Raw genomic sequence first — 10565 nt, 5'->3', positions numbered from 1 at the left:
CCTCAGCACTGTGGCAACAGCTAGAGGGGTTGCAGGGATCTGCAACTCTCTTTCTACAACTACCCGGCTTAATAACCTTCAATAGCTCCCCATCCACGCACTGAATAAGGTTCAAACACCTTAGCATGGCACTCAAAGTCATCTCTAAATTGACCCCTTCTTATTTTGTTCAGCCCAATGAACCTTTTGAACCTTTCCCTCTTCAAAGACCATGCAGTGACTTTTCATTACTTTGCACATATGTTGTTCCCTATGATCTTGTTTGCCTGTTTGGCAAACTCTGTGTTCTTCCCCTCTAAGTTCAAATGTCATCTCTTTTACCCTCTTAAGAAATAGGGGGAACACATGGAGTACTATTTGGCAATAAAAAGGAATGAAGTATTGATGTGCAGTAGATGAATTTCAAAATAATTTTACTCAGCGAAAGAAGTTAGAATCATATAGTATGTGCTTTTTTTGTCTATGCAAAATTGTTGAAAATTAACTTATAATGATAGAAAGCAGATAAATGGCTACAGGAACAACTTGTTAGTGGTAAATGGAGGGAATGGCAATGGTGGATGGTAAGAGAGGCAGGGAGAGGCAGAAGAAAGGGATTACCAAAAGAAGGGAGGGGTGACAGATGTGTTATCTTGATTGTGGCAATGTTTTCATAGTAGCAAACATACCAAAACTTATCAAATTGTATCCTTTATATATGTGCAGTTTGTATGTTAATTGTACCTCAACAAAACTTGAAACAATAACAATAACTCTGCTTAACTATTAAAAAAAAAGAAATAGGGGGGACTTTCCTGGTGGTTCAGTGGTAAAGAATCTGCCTTCCAATGCAGGGGAAGCAGGTTCGATCCTTGGTCGGGGAACTAAGATCCCACATGTTGCGGGGCAACTAAGCCCGCGCACCACAACTGGAGAGAAGCTTGTGCGTCGCAACTATAGAAGCCCGCATGCCGCAACAAAAGATCCTGCATGCCGCAATTAAGACCTGACGCAGCCAAAAAAAAAAAAGAAATAGGCATATGGGGAACTAGTAATTGTGGAATGTTTATTATCAATAAACAGACAGCATTTAGGTGCTTTCCACACATTATCTTCTTTAACCTTCACTCTAAGACAATATCTCCAAGTTGTTTTATCCACAGTATTATAGTGACTTGTTTACAATATAACAGGCTGTAAAAATCCTTAGGTGCTATAGACACAGTACCTCGGGTTCATAAGTTCTCAAAAGGCTTACAGAAATATCTGAAACCCCTACCCTATCCTCTCAATTGCTCTGCTCGAAATATGAGAATAAAACCATTTCAATAATGGTCCAAGCGGGAACAGAAGGTACAGTCATATATGATTTTGAAGAGCATTGAATGAATTATTTAAAGAAGTATGGGTAGGTTTAGGGGAACTAACAAGGGATGCTGAGGTTGCCCAGGGATTAGTAAAAACTGGAAGCTGGAAGCTGTACCTGCTTCTCCCCTTCCTGAGGACCCAGTGAGAACCAGCCCTGAAAGGGGAGCCACTGCCACTACTGCCAGACTGCGGTCCCAGGCAGGAAGGGAGTGGGGAAGAACTCCTCCCCGCCTCCGCCACCCGCTTCAGTCACACTTGCCATTGGCCAGACCAGCTGACAAAAGAGCCAGCACTACTGAAGTAACTCCCCAGGGACAAAGAAGGGTGAAAATGCATGGGGGGGTGATGGCTCAAATGGAGAATAACCAGCACAAAAAGTGTAAAATCAGAACGAATAAATGTTTTAATTAAATGTCCGAAGGACATTATGTCAGTTGGTCAGCTGCAATTCCATTCATCTAGTTATACAGGATTATATGGTACATCAAAAAATGTTCTTTTAAAGACGTTGAAACAACCCCCCCCGCCCCCGCCCCCGCCACTTTTTCTGGACTCTGGGTGTAAACTGGAGTGTTCAGTTTGTCATACTCATTTTGGTATCCCCACCTCCATAAAACAAGCACTCAATAAATGTTTGGTTTTTGAATGAAGGACAGAGTGAATGTAATAATGGCCAAGTGTAGTGTATAATGTTTATTGAGGTTATGCCACTTTTCACAACATATAAAATATTTGACATGGCCAAAGTCAGCTTAGATCTCATATGTTTTGTTGGTAAAAGATGAATTTATGTTTTTTAAAAAGTGTGCAGATCCATTAAGGGAAGACCATGTGGTTTTCTGATAGATTTGAGAAGCACTTTCTCATCTGTGGAGTGTGGCAGATAAGTGAGGCATGGAAAGATTCTAAAGAAATCTAGTTAGTGGATGATAGACTAGGAACTCAAGACAAGGGCTCAGACCTCCTGATGCGATTCTGTCCTTTGACAAGACCTAGCCTTTCTGTTAGACTGGCTTCTCTCTCTTCATGTCACAGACTTCACCTCTTGATATTTTTCCAAGGAAGTTACTATTTTGAAGTTAGAAAAAGAGGTTTATTTTAACCACCAATAACAATTCTAAAAACAACTTATATCTTACTGATATGTGCTCTTAAATTTATTTATTTATTCATTTATTTATTTATGGCTGTGTTGGGTCTTCGTTGCTGCACGTGGGCTTTCTCGAGTTGCAGCAAGCGGGGGCTACTCTGTGTTGTGGTGCGCGGGCTTCTCATTGTGGTGGCTTCTGGTTTTCTTTTTTGAATTTTTATTTCTTATACAGCAGGTTCTTATTAGTTATCCATTTTATACATATTAGTGTATATATGTCAATCCCAATCTCACAGTTCATCGCACCACCCCCCCTCCCCCCAATGCCGGGCCACTTTCTCCCTTGGTGTCCATACGTTTGTTCTCTACATCTGTGTCTCTATTTCTGCCCTACAATCTGGTTCATTTGTACCATTTTTCTAGGTTCCACATATATGCGTTAATATACGATACTTGTTTTTCTCTTTCTGACTTACTTCACTCTGTATGACAGTCTCTAGATCCATCCACGTCTCTACAAATGGCCCAATTTCGTTCCTTTTTATGGCTGAGTAATATTCCATTGTACATATGTACCACATCTTCTTATCCATTCGTCTGTTGATGGACATTTAGGTTGCTTCCGTGACCTGGCTATTGTAAATAGTGCTGTAATGAACATTGGGGTGCATGTGTCTTTTTGAATTACGGTTTTCTCTGGGTATATGCCCAGTAGTGGGATTGCTGGGTCATATGGTAATTCTGTTTTTAGTTTTTTAAGGAACCTCCATACTGTTCTCCATAGTGGCTGTATCAATTTACATTCTAACCAACAGTGCAATAGGGTTCCCTATTCTCTACACCCTCTCCAGCATTTGTTGTTTGTAGATTTTCTGATGATGTCCATTCTAACTGGTGTGAGGTGCGGTGGCTTCTCTTGTTACAGAGCACGGCCTCTAAGTGCACGGGCTTCAGTAGTTGCAGCACGCAGGCTCAGTAGTTGTGGCACGCAGGGTCAGTAGTTGCGGCACGCAGGGTCAGTAGTTGCGGCATGTAAGCTCTAGATCACAGGCTCAGTAGTTGTGGCTCACAGGCTTAGTTGCTCCACAGCATGTGGGATCTTCCCGGACCAGGGCTTGAACCCGTGTCCCCTGCATTGGCAGGCGGATTCCCAACCACTGTGCCACCAGGGAAGCCCAGTCTCCTCATTTTCATGTTATCTAGGCAAAATTAATTAAACATCATAATAGTAGGAATTCATTCATCCATTCATCTATTCACTCATTCAACTTGGTATTTACCAAGTTCCTACTGTGTGCAAGATGCTTCCATGTAATGTAAAAGAAACAGTGATGTTTCAAACTATGCTAACATCATTAAAAAGCAGTCTTGAGTTTATTTTGGCAAAGGGGGAAAAAGCAAGGTATAAGTAAATAAAAGAAATTTTATTGAATGTTTATATACATAATCTATGACGAAAGCATATGATTGATGACAAAGATGGAAGGGATAGTTAGGAGAGTTTCAAGTATATGTTCAGAAGCTGATTCTGCCACTTATTTGCTGTGTAATATTCAATTTCCTCGTCTGTAAAATGGGAATAAGGGTACCTACCTCATAAGAACTCTGTGAAAGAACATTATGAATATTGAAAATTATGTAACTAAAGAGGCTAGCATGATTCTCAGCACATGGTAGGTGCTCAATAGATGGTAGCTCTTATCATTATCAATAACTCATATTTAATATAACAAGGAGACACTTCTATAAATGCTTAGGTGAACAGAGTCATTGAGAAGATGTTCTAATATAGATAATGTGAATTACATTTTTAGAATAAGGGCTTCAGTAATTTCATGGGAAATATGGGAAAGAAATATGGGAAGTAGACAAGGCGTCCCTGAGACAGGCAATTTACAATCAGAGTAGTATTTCTACAACTTAAGAAAAGGTCTGTACATGTAAAAGAGGCATAAATGATAACTCAAATCTTTCATAGAATGTAGAGATGACTTTCAAATATTTCCATTGCAACCAGATTAGAAAGACAATGGCCAGTAATTAAAAATTTGACACCCCCCCCCACCGTAGCCCATACTAAGGGTTTGCTAAGATTAAACTTAAACCTGTTTAATTTCTTTCTGTTAAAGGTACCTTTCTGGCTCTTAAAAACATTTTCGAACCTTCATCTTAGACCATTTCAACATTCCCTCCTATGTGCTATATGTTATACAACTGATGGACCAAATCTCTCTTTAATATTTGCACATCAATGGGCTAGTTTTTCTATTTTTGCCTTCAAGTTTTCTTGAATTTTGCATTAACATTTACTTATTCATTTTTTTTAACATCTTTATTGGGGTATAATTGCTTTACAATGGTGTGTTAGTTTCTGCTTTATAACAAAGTGAATCAGTTATACATATACATATGTTCCCATATCTCTTCCCTCTTGCGTCTCCCTCCCTCCCACCCTCCCTATCCCACCCCTCCAGGCGGTCACAAAGCACCGAGCTGATCTCCCTGTGCTATGCGGCTGCTTCCCACTAGCTATCTACCTTACGTTTGTTAGTGTGTATATGTCCATGACTCTCTTTCGCCCTGTCACAGCTCACCCTTCCCCCTCCCCATATCCTCAAGTCCGTTCTCCAGTAGGTCTGTGTCTTTATTCCTGTCTTACCCCTGGGTTCTTCATGACATTCTTTTTTCTTCTTAAATTCCATTTATATGTGTTAGCATACGGTATTTGTCTTTTTCTTTCTGACTTACTTCACTCTGTATGACAGACTCTAGGTCTATCCACCTCATTACAAATAGCTCAATTTCGTTTCTTTTTATGGCTGAGTAATATTCCATTGTATATATGTGCCACATCTTCTTTATCCATTCATCCGATGATGGGCACTTAGGTTGTTTCCATCTCCGGGCTATTGTAAATAGAGCTGCAATGAACATTTTGGTACATGACTCTTCTTGGATTTTGGTTTTCTCAGGGTATATGCCCAGTAGTGGGATTGCTGGGTCATATGGTAGTTCTATTTGTAGTTTTTTTTTTTTTTTAACATCTTTATTGGGGTATATAATTGCTTTACAATGGTGTGTTAGTTTCTGCTTTATAACAAAGTGAATCAGTTATACATATACATATGTTCCCATATCTCTTCCCTCTTGCGTCTCCCTCCCTCCCACCCTCCCTATCCCACCCCTCCAGGCTGTCACAAAGCACCGAGCCAATATCCCTGTGCCATGCGGCTGCTTCTCACTAGCTATCTACCTTACTACGTTTGTTAGTGTGTATATGTCCATGACTCTCTCTCGCCCCGTCACAGCTCACCCTTCCCCCTCCCCATAACCTCAAGTCCGTTCTCTAGGAGGTCTGCGTCTTTATTCCTGCCTTACCCCTAGGTTCTTCATGACATTTTTTTTCTTAAATTCCATATATATGTGTTAGCATACGGTATTTGTCTTTTTCTTTCTGACTTACTTCACTGTGTATGACAGACTCTAGGTCTATCCACCTCATTACAAATAGCTCAATTTCGTTTCTTTTTATGGCTGAGTAATATTCCATTGTATATATGTGCCACATCTTCTTTATCCATTCATCCGATGATGGGCACTTAGGTTGTTTCCATCTCCGGGCTATTGTAAGTAGAGCTGCAATGAACATTTTGGTACATGACTCTTTTTGAATTTTGGTTTTCTCAGGGTATATGCCCAGTAGTGGGATTGCTGGGTCATATGGTAGTTCTATTTGTAGTTTTTTAAGGAACCTCCATACTGTTCTCCATAGTGGCTGAACCAATTCACATTCCCACCAGCAGTGCAAGAGTGTTCCCTTTTCTCCACACCCTCTCCAGCATTTATTGTTTCTAGATTTTTTGATGATGGCCATTCTGACTGGTGTGAGATGATATCTCATTGTAGTTTTGATTTGCATTTCTCTAATGATTAATGATGTTGAGCATTCTTTCATGTGTTTGTTGGCAGTCTGTATATCTTCTTTGGAGAAATGTCTATTAGGTCTTCTGCCCATTTTTGGATTGGATTGTTTGTTTTTTTGTTATTGAGCTGCATGAGCTGCTTGTAAAATCTGGAGATTAATCCTTTGTCAGTTGCTTCATTTGCAAATATTTTCTCCCATTCTGAGGGTTGTCTTTTGGTCTTGTTTATGGTTTCCTTTGCTGTGCAAAAGCTTTGAAGTTTCATTAGGTCCCATTTGTTTATTTTTGTTTTTATTTCCATTACTCTAGGAGGTGGGTCAGAAAGGATCTTGCTGTGATGTATGTCATAGAGTGTTCTGCCTATGTTTTCCTCTAAGAGTTTGATAGTTTCTGGCCTTACATTTAGGTCCTTAATCCATTTTGAGCTTATTTTTGTGTATGGTGTTAGGGAGTGATCTAATCTCATACTTCTGTCCAGTTTTCCCAGCACCACTTATTGAAGAGGCTGTCCTTTCTCCACTGTACATTCCTGCCACCTTTATCAAAGATAAGGTGACCATATGTGCGTGGGTTTATCTCTGGGCTTTCTATCCTGTTCCATTGATCTATCTTTCTGTTTTTGTGCCAGTACCATACTGCCTTGATTACTGTAGCTTTGTAGTATAGTCTGAAGTCAGGGAGCCTGATTCCTCCAGCTCCTTTTTTCGTTCTCAAGATTGCTTTGGCTATTCGGGGTCTTTTGTGTTTCCATACAAATTGTGAAATTTTTTGTTCTAGTTCTGTGAAAAATGCCAGTGGTAGTTTGATAGGGATTGCATTGAATCTATAGATTGCTTTGGGTAGTAGAGTCATTTTCACAATGTTGATTCTTCCAATCCAAGAACATGGTATATCTCTCCATCTATTTGTATCGTCTTTAATTTCTTTCATCAGTGTCTTATAATTTTCTGCATACAGGTCTTTTGTCTCCTTAGGTAAGTTTATTCCTAGATATTTTATTCTTTTTGTTGCAATGGTAAATGGGAGTGTTTTCTTGATTTCCTACTTATTCATTTTTAAAGGATGCAAGAACAACTAGAGCAATTTGATCTTGTGCCATTCGCCAGTGTTCAGATACAATAGAAAATACTTTAATTTGGCCCTTGTTTAGCATTGCAAAAGTTGTGCCGTATGAAAATAATTTTATTCTGCATTGTAGAAAATGGCTATATTCCGCGGGGTTTTTTTTTTAATTTTAGGTTCCGATTTCCGAGTTATGATTTAAAAAATACTCATGTCCTATATACTAAGTTAAGCAGATCACGGATGCAAAACCTCCATCCGACTTTTGAAAAGAGTTGTAGAGAGAGAGAAGGCCTGCCAATGGTTTACTTTTGGCTAACACAGCATGTTGTATTATTTTTCAAACAAAAGTTTTAAATCTGCCTATACCCAACCTAACAATGAAGAATGGGATGTTTTTCTCTGGATTTCTGTTTGCCACATTTTGTGCGGAGAGATTTCTTTTGGAGCTATTTTTACGCCCTCCCCCTCCCCCCTGGTGCGACCTCCACCTGCGCAAGCGGTCCGGGGCGAGGGGGATAGGGCAGAGGAGACCCCAAAATGCACTCTCGAAGACGCTCCCGAGCACGCTCCCGAGCACCCTGAAACCTGTGAGCAAATTATTTTACTCTCCAGGTTAATCTAGTTCCCGTTATCTCAAACCAGGGTTTAGAGGAACAACTAAATCCGGAATGTGGAGCTGGAGGGGAATGCGTGGCAAAAACCCACGGGAAAAAGAGAAAAGCTGTTTCAAGAACTATGCTGCAACCCGCGAAGGAATGGCTTTTCTCAAGCTGCTCTAACTAGCTGCTTTTTCCGTGCTCATCGAACTTGCTTGAGTTCTTAGGGAAGCGCCTGCCTTTTCGGTGCGTGGCGAGGGTGGGCGGTGGCCGAGAGTCGAAGTCGATGGCCAAGGGAAGCGAGTTCCCCTTGGATGAAACTTGACGCGGACTCTGGGTTCCCAATTGGGGGCCCACCACGGTCTTGGGTGCATGGGCTGCGACTGGCTTTTTTTTTTTTTTTTTTTTTTTTTTTGGCGGGAGGGCAGATTGGGGCGGGGGGAGGATGAGGGAGAACTGCCTAGGGCTTTCCCCGAGCCGCAGAGTCTCATCGCTCGCCACCGCCCGCGCGGGCTTCCGGCTGAGCCCCGGGCTCGAGCCCCGCACGCGGCCGAGGTCAGAGGGCAAGCTTGCGGCAACCCCAGGGCACGCGGGCAGCGGGGCGGGGGGCGGGGCAGCGGTGGCGGTTGCGGGGCATGCGCGGCTCCGCGCGCGGCTTCTCAAACATGGCGGCGGCGGCGGCGTGAAGACCTGTACCGGCTCGCTGGACCAGTGTGACAGAATTTCCCTCTTTTCGCCGACGAGACTCGAGGTGCGTGGCGACTCCAGGCCCCGTGAGTACCGGAGAGGCGCAGCTGTGGCGTCTGGGCTCCGGCCGTTGTCTGCGGGCGGGTGGGAGTCCTCGGCGGCGCGTCTCCCGCGCGGAACGCCCCCTCACCGCCCCGCGGGGTCCGGCCCGAGCTCGGCCCCGCACTCCGGTCACCCACTCTCGGTGGCCTCACCCTCGAGGTCAGAGCTCCCCTGCCCCTCGGCGGCCTCATCCCCAAGGCCGGGGCTCCCCTGCCCCATGTAGCGCTTTCCGCGACGCCCCTCACTCACCCGGGGCCCGGTCGCCGGACACCGGCCCATCCCGCCCGCGGCGTTCGGGTGCCGGGCCTCTCTTCCCCAGTCGTCCCCTTACCCGAATCTGGGACAGCACTCTCCAGAGCATCCTCCGGCCGTGGATGGGGCCGGGCTGGGGTCTCGGGACAGCGCGGGTGGGCGGCGGGGCTGAGGAGTAGGGATGACTTTGCGTGGTCTGGGCTGAAACGCGCCCGGGAGCCTTCCGGGGACTTGTGAGATAACTTTTGGAGTTTGGAGGTAAAACGTCAGTGCGGAAGGATGCGCCTGTGGCCGAGCGCGGGCTCGGGTCCCGGTGCCAGGTGTCCGTTGGACTCGCGGCCCGGGGCTCCGGGCGGTTGGGTGGGGGGCAGCGCCGGTGGCTCGCCCTCGGGGGAGAAGCGGGGCGGGAAGGCGTGGCCCGCCCTGGGGGTGGGGTGCGGGTGGCAGTGGGGGCCGGAGAGCCGGGCTCCAGCTCTCCCCAGGAGCGGAGAGGCGGCCGCCGTGCACTTGCGGCATGAGTGGGTCAAAGGACCACTGTTGCCTTCACTTTGAGATACCGTTCTCGCTTTTTCCACCTGGATATTGGTTGTGCTACACCCTAGTGTGAATCGCCAGGGGAAGAGCGAGTAGACGAATTTAATAGATTTTGCGTCTTGAGGTTATACGTTGCTTTGAGGGCTGAGCTGAAAATTCGCGCCGCCTTCCCCTCGCCCCCCCCCCCCAAATGTTAGGGCAGCACAGGTATTTAGTTACAGGTTCCCGTTTAAGGTCTTGATTTTTTTTAAAAGAGGTTTTAATACGTTTGTCGTTCATTATAAAGTGTGATTTACAATTTGGTGTTAGCCTCTTCTTTGAAGAATTAGAAGATTAACATTTATGACGTACCTATAAGGTGACTTTAGGACAGACATCTCTAAAAGTGAATGGGTCGGTTTGGAGGGGAAAACTGAGGCAGGGAAAGTGAATACTTCCTTCTGATCATGTGATTTGCGAAATTATTGGAGATGGTTTTCTTCCCGAAAACAACTGCAGATGCTGCTGCATTTTTAATGCTCCCAGAGCTATTCATATTTCTAGTTTGGGGAAAGAGTATTATAAGATGTATAACATTTATGGAGTACAACTTCCTATGACAAGCAGTTGTATTATAACGATAGTTCATAGACTCATATTTAATTTTTCTCAGTAACACTGCTTGGCAATGTTCTTCAGTAATGACAGTTCTGCCTTTCTTGCCATTCTTTTTTTAAATTACGCGTTAAATAATGTATTTCCAAGGATGAACGTTCTTTCACTATGTTTGTGGTTTTGTATATTCAATGGCAGGAATGTGAAAATAGCTTTTGGAATTGAGTCCAATTGGGATTTTGAGAAAAGTTTGAGTTCTCACCTGATGCCTTGTATTTGTTTGGCTATGTCTTTATCCATATTCTTCAAAACAGTCGGATAGAATTTTTTATTTTTAATTTATTTTATTTATATATTTTTGGCCGTGTTGGGTCT

At 43.7% G+C, this 10565-nt stretch overlaps 1 protein-coding gene across 1 annotated transcript in view; it reads left to right on the top strand.

Moving 5' to 3' along the window:
- Nucleotides 1–8706: 8706 nt before the first annotated feature.
- Nucleotides 8707–10565, top strand: part of SCML2 (Scm polycomb group protein like 2) — a gene marked incomplete at its 3' end in the record, with an annotated part of 85166 nt that continues 83307 nt past the window's right edge. The window contains exon 1 of the mRNA XM_082680669.1: nt 8707–8772. The remainder of the gene's footprint in view (nt 8773–10565) is intronic.

The sequence above is a fragment of the Grampus griseus genome (assembly GCF_964374135.1).
Source record: "Grampus griseus genome assembly, chromosome: X".
Classification (NCBI taxonomy): Eukaryota; Metazoa; Chordata; class Mammalia; order Artiodactyla; family Delphinidae; genus Grampus; species Grampus griseus.
Note: the sequence above shows the minus strand (reverse complement) of the source record. Positions and strands in the feature narration are given on the sequence as shown.